General features: G+C 38.0%; 1 pseudogene; it reads right to left on the reverse strand.

Annotated features, from left to right (window-relative positions):
* Nucleotides 1-1,787: 1,787 nt before the first annotated feature.
* LOC127175973 (protocadherin alpha-C2-like) lies at nt 1,788-15,262 on the reverse strand (annotated as a pseudogene).
* Nucleotides 15,263-18,989: the final 3,727 nt, after the last annotated feature.

An 18,989-nucleotide genomic window follows, 5' to 3' on the forward strand; every position in this document is an offset into this window, starting at 1 on the left:
GCTGTTCATTGTTCAAAGCCAAAGTGATGTCTGACTAGCCAGCACTCAAAGTGAATCTGCTGCTAGCAATGACTGGTAGTGTAGCGCCACTCACAGCGATTTTGCGGAACTGCTTAATTTCCTTTCCAGTGCATCTATTATAAATATATATATATATATATATATATATATTATTTCATAATAATTATGCATAATTGCAACAATTATTATTACGTATTAACTTTTTTCATTTTATCTCTCTTGGAATCCGCATTTAAATCGTAATTTATCATGCTTTCAGAGAATAAATGAGCTAGAATTTAAAAGTAGGCAGTGTTCTAGTGTCTAACTGCATGGTGAGCAGTGACACCTTGTGGTTCAGTTACACAAATCACATGACAAATTCGGCCCCACCCGCCTCTTTTGTTCTGCGCTCCCTCCCACCAGAGCTGCTTACGTATGAGCTTTCCCATATCTGCACCGGTCTGTGAAATCCAAACCACATATCAGACACCAGAGGGCAGAGCGAAGTGATTCGCATCTCAAGTACTCTCTGTAGCGGTGATCAGATATACATATCAATCACACGTTCATCAGTATTTCTCATATCATAAAAAGGCAGATTATGATTAATATACATTTATGTTACACAGTGTTTTTGATTGACATAGATACAGCAATACGAGATCCCCGGAACTGTCGACTTGAGCCTCTCGTCTGTGCATCAAATTACAGGCTGCAGCATCAGGCACCCCCTCCCCGCCCGCAGTCCGTTACCGTGGCAACGGACATTTGGATAGGCGGGTCGCTGTCTGTGGTGCTGAACATTGCGGTCTTCAGAGGAAAGCGTGAATGAAGGGAGGGGTGTGGGAAGACCATAAGGAAGACCAAATAAATCCATCGCTCACGAAAGAGATCTCAGTAACAACACTGTAGCTTTTTATTGATTATTTTAACATATTTTACATTTTCATTAATCCTATCCTATTATAAAATGATTCTCTCATTTTCTTTAACCCACGTTCCACAGTCTGTCGCTATAGAGACAGGCTCCCGTTGCCTAGAAACCAGCAGTCAGCTGAATTTATCAGATTGAGGCCTTTTTTCTCTGCAGTGCTTCAGGAAAGCATGGTTGTTTTGATTGTGACAAGGTTAGATGAATTGTGGTTTAAAGATGGCCTGGCAACAGGGATCTTTGTGCATGTGGACCTTCATGGTAAAATGCTGAGGACATAGATGTTTGGCAAATGTGTGTGTGAAAACTATGTGTGTGTGTGTATCTGCTGCAGCAGTTTTTAATGGTGCTGCAGTCTCTCTCTGTGCTGTAAGGCAGGCAGAGAGAAATCTAGGTCAGGAGGAAAAGAGAAGCAAAGAGCAGTTATATTTGTTCTGACCCACATCACAGAACCAGAACCAGGCAGTAAGCCAGCCAGGGAAGTGCATAATGCTTTGCTATTATTATTTGTCCGAATTAACACGAAAAAGATGATAGAGTTTGTGGTGATAATCCAAGTGTGGTTTTATAGTGAGTTTTACATCTATTAAAAAGTTGATACGAAATGTGGTCTGATTATGTTCAATGCATTACATCATATTCAGTGATGACCTCATCTTTACCCACCCAAACAAAAGCATGCTTACCTACCACCCCATAAAGATCAAAATCATGCAAAAAAAGTAGATTCATATTTCACAATAGGTCACTTTGATTCTATAACTGATGATCAGAAGTCAGATAAGGCATAATCATAAACATGGTGTCTTTCTCTTCCCTGTTTATAAGACAATCATGATATACTGTACAAACATGTTTTTATTTATTTATTTTTTTTGCTCCAGTGCATGTGTTCAATTTGGCTACAGGCTGATTGGTAAGTCATTTAAAAGCTAAAAACATATTACAAATGCAGTGTCCCATCACACGTTATGTACTTCTGAATTACATGGAGAATGACAGAAATCACATTAGTCTGAATTATGTTTTTATCTGCAGTACAAATATATCAGTAGATACTCATGAGCAAAGAGGGTCTGGTGAGTTTCTCCGAGGCAGATCATGGATGTGTTCAGCTTTAGGAAGGCAGCCTGCTTTAGAGCACAAATGCTGGTAGAAAATGAATTAGAAAAACACATTTGCTAAACTGGATAACGCTTCATTGGACAGAGGGGGAATGGAGAAGAATCTAGAGGGCATAAGATAGGGCAGTGCTGTATATAGGCAGTTCATTTTTATACCACAAAATTAGGCTTTTGGGTAAATGAATTCTAGACACTTTTCTGTGCAGTGAGAGACGAGCGACCTACTTATAGCTACTCACACTGACAGACATATTAAATCACAGAAAAACACTTTGATATTGTCATTCTAGCAAAATGCATCTCTGTTCTTTCTTTCAAATCATGTTATTTTACAACACTGCTCATGTCTGAGCATTAGCCAATCATCCGAGACAGCTAGTTAAGAGCCTTGATTACTGATTGATTGACTGAAATGATTACTTCCTGTTTAAAGTACTACATGTAAACATCCAGCATTTGTTCCTCCAAAACAGAACATCTAATAAGAATTTGACAAGTTTTGCAATGGTGCATTGCTTTGACAAGACACACATGATGTCCATTCCAGAGCCGGTCACTGAACTGACCCCATGACACCCTGACCTCTTGACCTGCCTGGGAAAGCTGCCATACCCTTAGGAATTCTTTTTTTACCAGAAATGACATTGCAGAAAGGCTGAAAACTATCAGAAAAAAAACAACAATAACATATTGTTCACTGAAATGAAATATTGATGTCCATATACTGCACAACTGATATACCAGCAAATACAAAATATCAACAATAAAAAAAGCAGCAATATGAAAGTTTATATTAATGCATTAATATTTTTAACACCAGGCATTGAAATGTAAAAAATAAAGACAAAAAAAAAAAATGGCTTTTAAATGCACAATGCAATGTATTTTTACCTTTTTTGCTAAATTGCCTTTTTCTAAAGTATTTCCATGAATATTAAACAAATTTCATAATATTAGATAATAATTACACAGTTGATAAGTAAACATTAGCAGTCCTCATCTTTTCCAGGTTCTAAAGCAAGTAAAAGCCACCACCTTGAGTGCTTTTTAACATTTATTTTAAAGATTTAGTGAAATCTGTACAATGAAGCAAGTCTCTATGTTTATCTCTGAAACAGTGTGGTGTTTGTACACAGGAAAAAAATGAGGAACTCACTGATTAACAGTCTCTATTAGAAATCAGTGCGTTTTAATCTGAGACAGAAATCTTGGGCATCAGGGAATGACTGCTTAATGAATCTCCTAAACCACAGTGACCTTCAAATGTCTTCACTATGACATCACTTTGCTGTGTCTGCATTTGTGCATGCATGAATGTCACCAGACACCATAGAGAAAGCAGTCATGGCAGTCACAATACCCATATTGGGAGAGATCATAACTACAGATACTTTACTCTTTCTGTGTCAGATCAGTGCTTAGATTCAACTCCATTCTTTACATACCGAAACGCAAAAATACCGACACAAACAGCAACACAGACATGATACAACACTACAGAGAAGAGCAAATACAGCACAACAAATCAAATTTGCTGTGACCTCTTCTGAATATGCTGGATAATACTTGCATTATTCTGATAGAAGTCTTTATGAGATCCAAGAAAACACATAAGAAAGGCTTTATACATCCACTGCAGGGAAAGAGAAGCTTTCAATGTCCAAATTCAGTCTAGCAAAAGCTCCACATTCCATCTCTCAACTTGGCTGCATCATTTAATCCTCTTTGTGCTTGTCTAATATCATTCACATCCCATTTGTCATTAGTATATTTTTAGTAAAAATATCTAGACATGCTTGAAACCAGAACTATTTACATGAGTATTTTAGATAGAATGACTGGATTTTCATACTTTAGTGAGGTTTACATTTTAAAATGTTTGCTTATTAGGTAAATTAATCTTATTGCAAGCATGTTTGGATATTTGTACTGAAAAATGTCTTTGTACTCCTCGATGTCATTTAATATAACAAAGATCTAACATGGAGCTTTAACCATGCAAACACAAGCATACTGGATTTGCAGAGAAGTTATTTTGATGAAAACATGAGCTGTGCTGTTTGAAGATATGCATTTTGTGTGTGTGTGTGTGTGTGTGTGTGTGTGTGTGTGTGTGCGCGCTCACAGATCCAGTCCAAGTCCAATCCTGACCGGTCAGATGTAGGAGTATCTCTTAGTAACATAGGAAAAAGATCTCCATCATTCCTCTGGTCAGATCAACCATGAGCTTGCTGGGGAAAGCGAGGGAAAACTCTCCGAACACTGATGTGAAGATGTAGGCATCATTCAGGGTTGGTTTCATCTCTGTAGAATGGTGCAGGTGAATATGATGGACGAACATGCAGGTTGATGAAATGTTTTTCATACGTTGCTCCGATGGTTGGGAGGATCCTCAAGTGGAACTGCTGCTGGTGGTGGTGGATGCCTGTCAATGAGAAAGAAAAACAGGACGTAAGAAGCTAGACTTCAGGCATTATTCACTTACTGAGAGGCCAGAATCTGAACACATCTCATGCAACCAAGGCCTGTCACTTAAAGGCATCAGGCAAAACGGAAGGTGGAACCTTGGTTTGACTGACAGGTGGCGGGGGGGGGTGGGTTGATCAATGAGAACCATGCTCAGATATCAGGTGAGAGTGGTTGGGGTGATGGAAGGGGAACGAGCTGAAAACTTGGTGGCTGTAATTTGTTTCGCATCGCTCTGATTCATTTGTGAAGAGAAATTCAACAGAACCAGTATGTGAAATTGGAATCCACCAGTCAATTCACCAACCATTCAAACACACAAGTAAACAAACCATCCAACAAACAGGCTGAGGAGCTCATAATGATGTTTAGTAGATGAACAGTCAGTACATATATCATTAAAATCCACATCATGCACTAGAGCCATTTTTGCTAAAAACACTCTTCCTAATCAGTGTTTAACGGAATGCAATTCTGCCATTTACTAACCCGTCTGTCATTTCAAAGCTTTGACTTTTTCGTCTGTGGTACACGAAAAGAAAAAAGTCCTGGGTGCTTTTTTCAGACTATGAAAGTGCACAAAAACAGATGCTGTCAGGAAAATTTAAAGACAAGGATCAGTTGCTTGTTTTATTTTTTGGAACTTGACAGCTTCCATTCCTTGTCACTTTCATTGTAGAGAAAAAGACCATCATAAACATTCTTTCAAATTTGGAAAGACATGAGAGTGAGTAAATGACCCATTTTTACTTCTGGGTGAACTTTCTTTAACCAATTAAGGAATTCATTGTGGCATATGAGCAACAGTTTCACCCCCAGCCATTGTCAATCAAACCACAGAGAATCAGAGTTATCATTAGCATTTCTGCTGGTCACAGGTGTCTATAAAAGGTGGGGTTTGTGAGGCTGCATAACATAATTTCTAGTGAAGAAAAAACTGCAGATTTAAGGATTTCAGTTTTGAGTTCCACAAGTGGAGAGAAAGAAAAACAATGTACATATTGTGTTCATAAAGACTGCAAAGTTTAAACCTAGCAGCCTGTAAATCTAAAAAGCTCAGAAGACCAAGTGAAATGTCAAACTGAGTGTTGATGTTGACCTGTTGAAGCATTTATCTGCATTTAAACTGAACAAACTGATTTGAATTCAGTTGTATAAATTGGCTCCTTGGCTCCTCCTACAACAGGACAAGGCAAACTCCACTGACAAAAACCACCAACCACAAAGAGAAACACAGAGAGTCACATATATTTCAGTAAAGGTCATTGGGCCCTGGGATCAGGCGCTCCAGAAATCGAGAGAATGGTGAAGTCAGGGCTGCATACCTCCAGCGGGGGAAGGGACCTCGTTCATTTTGAGTACTTTAAAACGGAAACAAAAACAGAGACATACATTTCAATATTTAGCTTTCAGCACAACCATTTTGATGAATTTCACTGAACACTCTTCTGTCAACCTCAATCCATATTAATGTTTACTTATCTATATCAGTCTAAGCATATTTTAAAATATCTATTGTGCATAAACAAATCAAATCAAGAAAAGACACATAAAATGTTTTGTTGTCCTCTCCTTAATCGTTGCTGTCTGAATTATCAGGGACTCCAGGTTACCTGTGACACAATGTCAAAAATGTTAAAGCATAACAAATGAAGCAAAACAAACTACATTATGCAATTCACTAAGAAGCACTAAGAATGAGAGGAGAGACAGATTAAGATACATTGTTTATATTAAAATAGACCGCACAAAAATAAGTGGAAAAGCTACAGGCTTTCTCATTCGGTCTTCATGACTTACCTGTCCTTCAAGTAACACTCTCTAACAAAAGAGAACAAGTTAAAGAAATGCTAACGAAAAAAAAATATATAATTACATAAATAAACAAAGCTGGATGCATATTTAAAAACAGCATGAGTGCTTAAATTCAGAATTAAATACAGAATCATGGTCTGTAAAGAAAAAACACAGTGGAGCCATACGTTTTTGAATACTTAAGCCATACTTTAAATTATTAAAAAATAATGTTTATTTATTCAATAAAACTCATGCAAACCAAGTAGCAACTACCAGTGTGTGACTTAACTATCCAAATATTCTTAGGGCCACTGTAGTTTGCTTTTTTATATGTGTACAAATATAGGTGACAAATATATAATATAATATAATGAGTTTTAAGCACAAATTTAACACAGCATGGGCTTGTGAACATCAGAAATGCAGGTGAAATGCAACAGCGGGACAAAAAGAAAACATTACACAAATATAAACTAGAGTACAAACTGGTCTCGGTCAGTCCTGTGCTCCTCGGTATACTGGACATGATGTATCTCGCTCCCTTTGGCACAGGCTGTCTGACCACCAGCTTTCCTTTCCTCCTGTGTCTCTGCCAGTAAATAAACTGTACCAGTAGGCATCGTTGGAGACCAGAGTGGAATCCGCGATGGTCGAGTTCCTCTCGCTGATCACACTGTTCCTGCATGGAGGAGCCGCTTTGCTGGGCTTCGTTTTCTGACACTTCAGCACGATGGTGACCAATATAGTGATGAGTAACAGAAATGAAACAGAGCCCAGTCCGATCACCAGATACAGGTTTAAATCGGAGAAGATGTCATATCCCAAAGGCACCTCAGTCATGTCAGCATAGGTTTTAAGGGCGATCTCCACCGTGGACAGTTTGATGGTGACTGTAGCAGAGAGCGCGGGCTCTCCGTTGTCCTTGGCGATCACAACCAGCTGCTGGTGGCGCGAGTCTCTGTAACTGAACATTCTCATGGTCCGGATCTCTCCGTTGTATTGATCCAAGCTGAATAATGTAGCGTCAGTGTTGTGGAGAAACTGGTACGTGATTCGAGAGTTGTGCACTGAATCAGAGTCTATGGCGATGACTTTGGCTATCAGAGTTCCTTTATCCGTGGATCTCGGGATCTTTTCCTCCTCCACCACCGAGCCGTGCGCGCGCCATGGAGACACTATAAGCGGTGTGTTGTCGTTCTGATCCATGATAATAATGTGAACGGTCACGTTACTGCTGAGTGGAGGAACACCAGAGTCTCTGGCCTCGATGTGGAAAAGGAACTCCTTCTCTATCTCATAGTCAAACGTCTTTAGCGCGTAAAGATTACCGTTCTCTGGGTTAATGGAGAACAGCATGGACATGGAGGTGTTCACTATTTCCTTTTCTATGATAAAATAAACTAGATACTGATTTTCATGGAGATCTGGGTCTATAGCAGTTAAAGAGCTCAGTAAAGCTCCAGGCGCGTTATTCTCCATAACAGGTATCCTGTAGAATGTCTGTGGGAACTGAGGAACATTGTCGTTAACGTCCAGCAGCTCTAAAGTTATAGTTTCATTATCAGATAACGGCGGGTTCCCCCTGTCAGTCACGGTAATAGTGATGTCATATTCTGGAACCTTTTCACGGTCTAACGGTTCTGAAACTAATAATTCATAATAATTATCAGATGATTCTTTGAGCGCAAAAGGTAAATCATCAGAAATATGAATATCTACCTGTCCATTTTCTCCTGAGTCTTTATCACTCACACTAACAACTGCAATTACTGTATTTACAGGTACATCTTCTTTAACTGGACTTGTGAAATGATTTTATAGAAATTTCAGGATGATTGTCATTCATATCTGTGATTAAAATCTTTACTTTACACTTTCCAGACAGACTATTAGCTCCTTTATCTGTTGCTATAATTTCCATATCGTAGATCCTGAAATCCTCATAATTAATCATCTCTTTTACTCTGATTTCACCATTGTCAGGATTTAGACTGAATGTCTGTCTGTGTTTTCTCTGATGTATATAGACTAAATGAATAAAGAATATTTGAATTTGAGCCCTCATCTTTATCTGTGGCGTTTAATTTCACTACAAGGCTTCCAATAGGTGCGTTTTCTGTTAGATTTATAGTATAACTGTCTTTATCGAATTGAGGGGCGTTGTCATTCGTGTCCAGAACGCGCACAATAATGCTAGCTGTGCCAGAGCGCGCGGGGACTCCTCCATCCACAGCAGTGAGTATCAGATTATGAAAGCTTGTTTTCTCGATCTAAAGCTTTTTTCAAAATTAAATCAGCAAATTTTGAACCGTCCCTCCCTGTCTGTATTTCAATATCAAAGTGTTCACTCTCACTCAAATAATACGTTTTAATCGGAATTGGAACCGATATCAGGATCCACAGCATTACTGACAGAAAATCGCTCACCCGCTGGTGTAGATTCAGTGATATCTAAATTGATTGTGTCTCGTCTAAAACTGAGGAGCATTATCATTTATATCTATTATTTCCAGTTCAATGTTAAATATTCGAACAGGGTTTTCAAGTATTACTTCCATTTTTAAAACATGTTGTTGCTGTTTTTGATTGGACACAGATATTCACGATCAATCTTCTCTAGTATGTACAGCTCGTCCCTGTCTTTGTTGATGGCGAGGTATTTTTTGTTAGCAATCACATCTAATCGGATGTTTCGTTTAATCAGTGTTTTCACATCCAGTCCCAAATCAGAGGCCAAATTTGCCACGACAGATCCTACCTCCATCTCCTCTGGAATAGAATAGTGAGTAACAGCCAGAGCCGACTGAATAAACACCGGTAAAAGAAGAAACAACCCGACATACCTTCTCCATGACCGGGCGTTCAAATCAGAATCCATTGTTTGATCAAATGTTTATGGTGCAAGGACAAAGCAGTTCATGCAGCTACAAAGCACTGGATATGACTCCAAATTGAGATGCAGAAAGAGCTATTAGTGAAGGGGTAAAATATAAAAAGACTCCTTGAAGTAAAACCGCAATATTTTGTCTAAAGCCAGACAGACGCAGAAAGCAAGGGTTCATTGTAAAATGGCCAGCTCTGATAATGACGTTGAAATTACAAAATAAGTAAGTGATGTAGAAATTTTTATTTTTGAAACTGGTTGCCAAGGAAATATGTGCTATAGATGAACAAGTGATAAAATAAAAGTATAAAAGAACAAGTTAAAAAAAAAATATGCAAAACACTCACAAAATTATTAAACTTAAAAACAAAAAACAGCCTAAAAATAAAAAACAAGAAATTAAAATATTCTCAACCTGGGAGAATGAGGGGCTATATTAAGAAAAAGTTATAATACATCTCATTTACACAAAAGAAACTGTATGTGAAAAAAATTTTTTTCTTTATTAAAATAATTGATCTTACCTGTAGAGTAGATGCAGCTGAGTCGCTGGTCTCGGTCAGTCCTGTGCTCCTCGGTATACTGGACACAATGTATCTCGCTCCCTTTGGCACAGGCTGTCTGACCACCAGCTTTCCTTTCCTCGTCTCTGCCAGAAATAAACTGTACCAGTAGGCATCGTTGGAGACCAGAGTGGAATCCGCGATGGTCGAGTTCCTCTCGCTGATCACACTGTTCCTGCACGGAGGAGCCGCTTTGCTGGGCTTCGTTTTCTGACACTTCAGCACGATGGTGACCAATATAGTGATGAGTAACAGAAATGAAACAGAGCCCAGTCCGATCACCAGATACAGGTTTAAATCGGAGAAGATGTCATATCCCAAAGGCACCTCAGTCATGTCAGCATAGGTTTTAAGGGCGGTCTCCACCGTGGACAGTTTGATGGTGACTGTAGCAGAGAGCGCGGGCTCTCCGTTGTCCTTGGCGATCACAACCAGCTGCTGGTGGCGCGAGTCTCTGTAACTGAACATTCTCATGGTCCGGATCTCTCCGTTGTATTGATCCAAGCTGAATAATGTAGCGTCAGTGTTGTGGAGAAACTGGTACGTGATTCGAGAGTTGTGCACTGAATCAGAGTCTATGGCGATGACTTTGGCTATCAGAGTTCCTTTATCCGTGGATCTCGGGATCTTTTCCTCCACCACCGAGCCGTGCGCGCGCCATGGAGACACTATAAGCGGTGTGTTGTCGTTCTGATCCATGATAATAATGTGAACGGTCACGTTACTGCTGAGTGGAGGAACACCAGAGTCTCTGGCCTCGATGTGGAAAAGGAACTCCTTCTCTATCTCATAGTCAAACGTCTTTAGCGCGTAAAGATTACCGTTCTCTGGGTTAATGGAGAACAGCATGGACATGGAGGTGTTCACTATTTCCTTTTCTATGATAAAATAAACTAGATACTGATTTTCATGGAGATCTGGATCTATAGCAGTTAAAGAGCTCAGTAAAGCTCCAGGCGCGTTATTCTCCATAACAGGTATCCTGTAGAATGTCTGTGGGAACTGAGGAACATTGTCGTTAACGTCCAGCAGCTCTAAAGTTATAGTTTCATTATCAGATAACGGCGGGTTCCCCCTGTCAGTCACGGTAATAGTGATGTCATATTCTGGAACCTTTTCACGGTCTAACGGTTCTGAAACTAATAATTCATAATAATTATCAGATGATTCTTTGAGTGCAAAAGGTAAATCATCAGAAATATGAATATCTACCTGTCCATTTTCTCCTGAGTCTTTATCACTCACACTAACAACTGCAATTACTGTATTTACAGGTACATCTTCTTTAACTGGACTGGTGAAATGATTTTATAGAAATTTCAGGATGATTGTCATTCATATCTGTGATTAAAATCTTTACTTTACATTTTCCAGAGAGACTATTAGCTCCTTTATCTGTTGCTATAATTTCCATATCGTAGATCCTGAAATCTTCATAATTAATCATTTCTTTTACTCTGATTTCACCATTGTCAGGATTCAGACTGAATGTCTTCTGTGTTTTCTCTGATGTATATAAACTAAATGAGTAAACAATGTCTGAATTAGAACCCTCATCTAAATCTGTTGCATTTAATTTAACAACCAGGCTTCCTATGGGTGAGTTTTCGGTTAAATTTATAGTATAACTCTCTTTATCGAATTGAGGGGCGTTGTCATTTGTGTCTAGCACGCTTGGACAATAATATTAGCTGTCCCAGAGCGCGAAGGCACTCCGCCATCCACAGCAGTGAGTATCAGATTATGTGAAGCTGTCTTTTCTCTGTCTAAAGCCTTTTTTTAAAATTAAGTCAGCAAATTTGGAGCCGTCCCTCCCAGACTGAATTTCAATATCAAAGTGTTCGTTCTGGCTCAGATAATACGTTTTAACCGAATTGGAACCGACATCAGAATCCACAGCATTACTCACAGAAATCGCTCTCCGGCTGGTGTAGATTCTGATATATCCAGATGGATAGTATCTCTTCGAAACTGGGGAGCATTATCATTGATATCTACAATTTCAATTTCAATGTTAAATATTCGCACAGGGTTTTCCAGTGTAACTTCCATTTTTAAAAAACAAGTCGTTGTAGTTTTGGCAGGACACAGATATTCACGATCAATCTTCTCTAGTATAAACAGCTCTCCCTGTCTCTTTGTTGACATCCAGATATTTTTTGTTAGATATAATGTCGAGCCGCATTTTTCGTTTAATCAGTGTCTGTACATCAAGTCCCAAATCAGTGGCTAAATTTGCAACAACAGATCCCACCTCCATTTCCTCTGGAATAGAATAGTGAGTAACAGCCAGATGCTGGATTAAACACTGATATAAAGAAGAAACAACCCGACATACCTTTTCCATGACTGGGCGTTCACATCAGTTTCCATTGTTTGATCAAATGTTTATATTGCAAAGACAAATGGAAACTGACAGTGAAATGCAGGCACAAACAAAGCAAACTGGATATGACTCAAAATGAGATGCCTTTGTGCTGTTACCTTGAAGGGATAAAATAAGTCATTTCCATCTTGTGTATTGCTAAAACGCACTTATGTTTTGTCTAAAGCCAGACATTTATTATAGAGCCAAGTCAGCTGAATTACATTATAATCATGATTGAATACTAAACATAAGACTATTTTTGCTTGGAAATATGATGCACATTTTAATTCATTTTTTTGCAGTGATGTACCACACACACACACATGAAGAGGCCTGTAAGTGCTGTCTGAAAATTTCATCTAAAATTGGTATTTTTATCAATCTTATCAGGCTACTATGTTTAGGTTCAGTAATTTCAATTGTAGGCAATTTTTACAAACTTAAATAATGAATATAACATTCACAATCATTATCTCATTTTTAAACTTTAAAAAAAAAAAAATAGCCTAAAAATAAAAGTACAATTATTAAAATATTCTTACCTCAGAATGGGGGCTTCGTAAGTTATAATACATTTGTTTTGTTTTTTGTTTTTTTTTTTTTTTTTTTGGATTTTTAAAATGTGATCTTACCTGTAGAGTAGATGCAGCTGAGTCGCTGGTCTCGGTCAGTCCTGTGCTCCTCGGTATACTGGACACGATGTATCTCGCTCCCTTTGGCACAGGCTGTCTGACCACCAGCTTTCCTTTCCTCGTCTCTGCCAGAAATAAACTGTACCAGTAGGCATCGTTGGAGACCAGAGTGGAATCCGCGATGGTCGAGTTCCTCTCGCTGATCACACTGTTCCTGCACGGAGGAGCCGCTTTGCTGGGCTTCGTTTTCTGACATTTTAGCACGATGGTGACCAATATAGTGATGAGTAACAGAAATGAAACAGAGCCCAGTCCGATCACCAGATACAGGTTTAAATCGGAGAAGATGTCATATCCCAAAGGCACCTCAGTCATGTCAGCATAGGTTTTAAGGGCGGTCTCCACCGTGGACAGTTTGATGGTGACTGTAGCAGAGAGCGCGGGCTCTCCGTTGTCCTTGGCGATCACAACCAGCTGCTGGTGGCGCGAGTCTCTGTAACTGAACATTCTCATGGTCCGGATCTCTCCGTTGTATTGATCCAAGCTGAATAATGTAGCGTCAGTGTTGTGGAGAAACTGGTACGTGATTCGAGAGTTGTGCACTGAATCAGAGTCTATGGCGATGACTTTGGCTATCAGAGTTCCTTTATCTGTGGATCTCGGGATCTTTTCCTCCACCACCGAGCCGTGCGCGCGCCATGGAGACACTATAAGCGGTGTGTTGTCGTTCTGATCCATGATAATAATGTGAACGGTCACGTTACTGCTGAGTGGAGGAACACCTGAGTCTCTGGCCTCGATGTGGAAAAGGAACTCCTTCTCTATCTCATAGTCAAACGTTTTTAGCGCGTAAAGATTACCGTTCTCTGGGTTAATAGAGAACAGCATGGACATGGAGGTGTTCACTATTTCCTTCTCTATTATAAAATAAACCAGATACTGATTTTCATGGAGATCTGGGTCTATAGCAGTTAAAGAGCTCAATAAAGCTCCAGGTGCGTTATTCTCCATAACAGGTATCGTGTAGAATATCTGTGGGAACTGCGGTGCGTTATCATTGACATCTAGCAAGTGGACAGTTATAGTTTCATTATCAGATAACGATCTAACGGTTCTGACACCAATAACTCATAGAGGTAGTCAGAGGTTTTATTTAAAAGAAACGGCAAGGATTTGTTCATTGTCAGATTTACCTTACCATTGTCTCCCGTGTCTCTGTCACTAACACCCACCAGAGCTATAACAGAACCGACTGGGATGTTTTCATCCACTGTGTTCTTAAGAGATTTTATGGTTATCTCAGGATAGTTATCGTTCATATCCTTAACATAGACAGTCACTCTGCATTGACCGGAGAGCGGAGTAGGGCCGTTGTCTTTAGCCTCAAGAAACATCTCAAATATTTTCATATCTTCATAATCAATTGTACCCTTAACTGCAATTTCGCCAGTTTTTGAATTCAACGAGAACATCTCCTGCGTTTTCTCAGAAGTATAAAGCGTAAATGAGTATGTAAGATCAGCGTTTGGGCCTTCATCTGCATCAGTAGCATTTAATTTAATAACAAGAGTGCCAGCTGGAGAATTCTCGCTTATATTCAGAGAGTAAACGGCCTGATCAAACTGAGGGGCGTTGTCATTTGCATCTTGGACGCGCACAATAATACTAGCAGTGCCATAACGCGCAGGGACTCCTCCGTCAATTGCAGTGAGTATCAGATTATGAACAGCCTTCTCTTCCCTGTCTAAAGCCTTGGTGAGGACCAAATCGACATATTTTGTTCCGTCACTACCAGAATGAATGTCGATTGTAAATTGATCGCTATCGCTCAGTTTATAGGTTTTTACTGTGTTAGCACCAACGTCTGGGTCAAAGGCGTTGGGCAAAGAAAATCTCTCCCCTGGTGTTGCGGACTCAGAAACATCCAGTTCAACCCTATCCATTCTGAAGTGCGGGGCATTATCATTAATATCTCTTATCTCTAACTCAATGTTAAATATACGTAAAGGACTTTTAATCATGACATCTAGCTTTACAAAACATGTCGTTGTTTTAGCAGGGCATAACAATTCTCTGTCTACCTTTTCAACAATAAATAGCTCCCCCGTCCTCTTATTAATATCAAGAAATTTCTTGTTATGGAAAATATCAAGGTTTACCTCTCGCTGTGCTGGTCCACTAACATCCAGCCCTAAATCAGCGGCCAGATTTGCAACGACGGACCCGCGTTCCATCTCCTCCGGTATGGAATATCGCGTCACAGACAAAGCCGTTTTCCATGTTGACCAAAGTACAAAGAAAAACGAAACCCACCGTTCAACTGTCTTCATCATCAATTCCAGCAGAAGACACAAAATCACTCACAAAAGATCAGAGTTTCTAGTTTTCTTGCTCTTTGAAATATCTCTTGTGTTCAGTCTTCCTTGTAAAAATATTCCTGTAATGATTTAAAAACGCTCGTGCTGAAAAGGATGCTGTTCACAGGACCACCAGGCTTGTGGTATATGACAACCTCCCTTTAAATGAAGTCATTTACTGGCCAACAGCGACGCGCTGAGACAGAGACAAGAACTGTATATTTACTGGATTAAAGTAATAAATAGAAGATATACGTTCTTGACAAACGTTTGTACTTTTATGATCATGAGTGAAAATCATCTAAGCCTTTTTGTCTGTATTAAACGTAGATCAGTGAATTTCTCTGTCTCTCGCTCTCTCTGTGTGTGTGTGTGTGTGTGTGTGTGTGTGCGTGTGTGTAGCCTTACTGTGCTTCTCTTTGATCTCCCTTTCTCCATTTACTTATTGTGTCACTGTAAAATGTATAATTGCTGTAAAATTTATTTTATTTGACAGGGATGCTAATATTTCATGCAATATAGGCTCTATACAGGCATCTTGATCATTTTACAGTGATACTATTTTAATTAATGAATTTACTATTTAATTTAATTTATGATCCATCAGTGCATAATGTCAGTATAAAATATTATGGATTTAACAGCTGACCGGAAAGCCTGACTTCATATAGAGACTTGCAACATCCAATTAATCTAATTTAGTCTGTAATAAAAGACACTCTCAAAAGAGCATTCATTTGAACTGCAGAATCAAACATGTCTGAACTTCTGCATAGTACAAAAGCTGAAAGAAGTCTCTCTGTAAAAATTGAACTGTTTCAACACATTATTTTTTTCTCTTTCTCTTTCAGGAATGGGTGACAGTCAGATGAATTCATGCTCCTTGAAGATTTGAAGATTTAACACACGGACCAGAGGTCTTAGTTCAAATTAAATGATTGTAATAATAATAATATGCATAGTAGAAAATTGACAGTGTACACCACCATTCAAAAGTTTTTAAACAGTAAAGATTTGTAAAACATTTCTTTATTTTCTCTGCTGCATTTACTTGATCCAAAATACAGCAAAAGCAGTAATAATTTTAAATATTTTTACTATTTACTATTTACTACTATTACTATGTTGAAAACAGTCAATTTTTTTCTTAGATGAATAGAAAGATCTAAAGATCAGCATTTATCTGAAATAAAAAGCTTTTGTAACATTATACACTATACCATTCAAAAGCTTGGAGTCAGTTTAATTAATTTTATTTATTTATCTATTTATTGAAAGAAGTTATAGAAATTAATACTTTCATATAACAAGGATGCTTTAAACTGATCAAAAATTATATTAAAGATATTTATAATGTTACAAAATATTACTATTTAAGATAAATGCTGTTCTTCTGAACCTTCTATTCATCAAAGAAACCTGAAAAAAAATTTACTCAGCTGTTTTCAACATAATAATAATAGTAATAATAATAATAAATGTTTTTTCAGCTGTTTTTAAAAAACACAGGAACAGATTACATTTTAAAACATATTCACATAGAAAACAGTTATTTAAATAGAAAAAAATATTTCTAAATAAATAATAAAAAAAAAAAATCTTACTGTTCAAAAACTTTTGACTGGTAGTGTATTTCTTAAAAGCAAAATGTCACTGTAACTTGTCATTGCAATTCAATTCAAGGTCAGTCCACTAACAGTAACACTCTAAAATAAATGTTATATGTTATAAATGTTCTAAATATTATGCAATTTATAACATCATTATGACTATACATATATATATATATATATATATTACATGGATTGTGGTTTATTTATTTATTCATTATTTATTTTTATTTATTTATTTATTATATATAATTACAAAATTTATTTTTACATGGATAGTGTTTATTTTATTTTATTTTATTTTATTTTCCAGCAACTGTAATCACTGCAATCTGCACTGCTCCTTGTGCCTGCTGACATGTGATGCAGGCGACCTCTAGTGGTGTTTTATGAGACTGATTTCCCAAACTGCAGCTGCATATTTCACGCAGAAAATGTCAAATCATTAGTTTTTTTTCTGTTTGTTATAACTTTTCTTAAAAATTGAATGTATTAAATCACAATAAACAAAATATAAAGAACAGAATTATGGCTAATACTGAGACTTTTCTTTTCTAAAGTTTAAACGTTGGTATTCCAGCTAGTGAGCACTAAAAAGTAGGAAAGCACTAGTGAAAATCCAGGTATTCTGACCCCACTCCATTTATATTTACATTTGTATATCGTGTGCACGGTATGGGTATATACACATACATAATGAATATGCATATTTGATATTTAATAATTCATATTATCATTATCAATTCATTTTCATAGTCAAAAAGACAAATATTTTCACTGCAGCTGCAGGGAAAGCGAAAGCAGAGCAATCAGAGTGATGTCAAGGCAGAGAAAATACTAATCTACAAAATGTATATTTAAAGAGGGATTAACACATCACTGTCCATTAAACTTCATAATGCAACACCAAAACTCCAACTCAACAGAATGTGCAATGGCAGACTATGACGTCATAATAGTAGGCAGAGTAGCTCTGCAACTGGTTTAGAATCAAACAGGATGGAAAAAAGAGAGAAACAGAGAGAACAGAGAGAGAGAGAGAGAGAGAGAGAGAGAGAGAGAGAGAGTTCGGACTGGTGTTGTCATAGAAACGGCTAGAGCCAAAAGATTCTGTCTAGGACAAGGACAAGGTCAAATGCACTTACTTAGAAGTCAAAGGTGAAGACCCAAACAGGGTGAATCACGGATAGAGATCATACATATTGCCACTTTATCTTTTTAGTTCAGTTGTGTTTAAACCTTTAAGGCGAGGAATTTAAAAAATACGACAGATATAATTTATCTTAAGCATTGTAGATTTAATCACGTATGGCTCCAGCTTTAATATGTAAGGTGGACTACGCAGTTTCATTCAAGGAAATTACCTTTAACTTCACCTTGAAGTTAAATTACACACAACATTAATTATAATCATCAATAAAAAATAATAAACATATATATGATCAACTACACTATATGCATAGTCTTTCAGCCAATCAGCTAGGGCTACTGTTTAGTCACCTAATTAATATTCATGAGCGAAGTTTTGAAGTTTTCTTGCGCAGATTGTTCCTACTTCTGAAAAGGATGTCATTGTTTGAATGTGACACCGCGCGGTAAAAGCGGAGCTCCTCTAATTCCTGATCTGTAGTCTAGAGAGGGACATGTCTAAATTGCTCATCTCCTCACCTCCGGTTCACGGGCCCTCAGAGAGATGAACTTCGATTTAGAGAAGTGTGTTAGCGCCATGGAGACGTTTCTTCATTAACGTTTGTAATCTGAAAGGACACACGGCAAACCTAATTACCCCTCTCAACTGGGCGATACTCATCTATTGACATTCTGAACTCATTTCCCCGGGAAATTAAAATGGAAAGGGCGCGGGAGAGATTGCGTCCAGGTGTGGCATTTTCAGGGGGAGCCCAGTTCCCCCCACGGGCCCGTCTGTTTCCCCGTCTTTAATTAAAATGATATTTAGACGATGGAGTTTTGTGTTTGTTTAGTTAATGAACCAAGTCTATTCTCCGAGGGAGGAAAAAAGGGAATATAAGAAAGCTCATTAGCATATGTTAGCATTTGCAGTGTTTACTCAGTGCTTGAGAGAGTGGCCTGGGTCATTTTATTTTCTTTGTGCTGAGAAATGTCTTTTCATTCGACTATGTAATGATAAGAACTGAGAATTAATTAAGACAATAGCGTTTCTAGTCCTAAAACGTGGAAGACAATTGGCATTTTTGAATTGCCATGGGGAATTCTTTGGTGGTAAACATCTGTG

Source organism: Labeo rohita, chromosome 14 (assembly GCF_022985175.1).
Source record: "Labeo rohita strain BAU-BD-2019 chromosome 14, IGBB_LRoh.1.0, whole genome shotgun sequence".
In the NCBI taxonomy this organism is placed as follows: domain Eukaryota; kingdom Metazoa; phylum Chordata; class Actinopteri; order Cypriniformes; family Cyprinidae; genus Labeo; species Labeo rohita.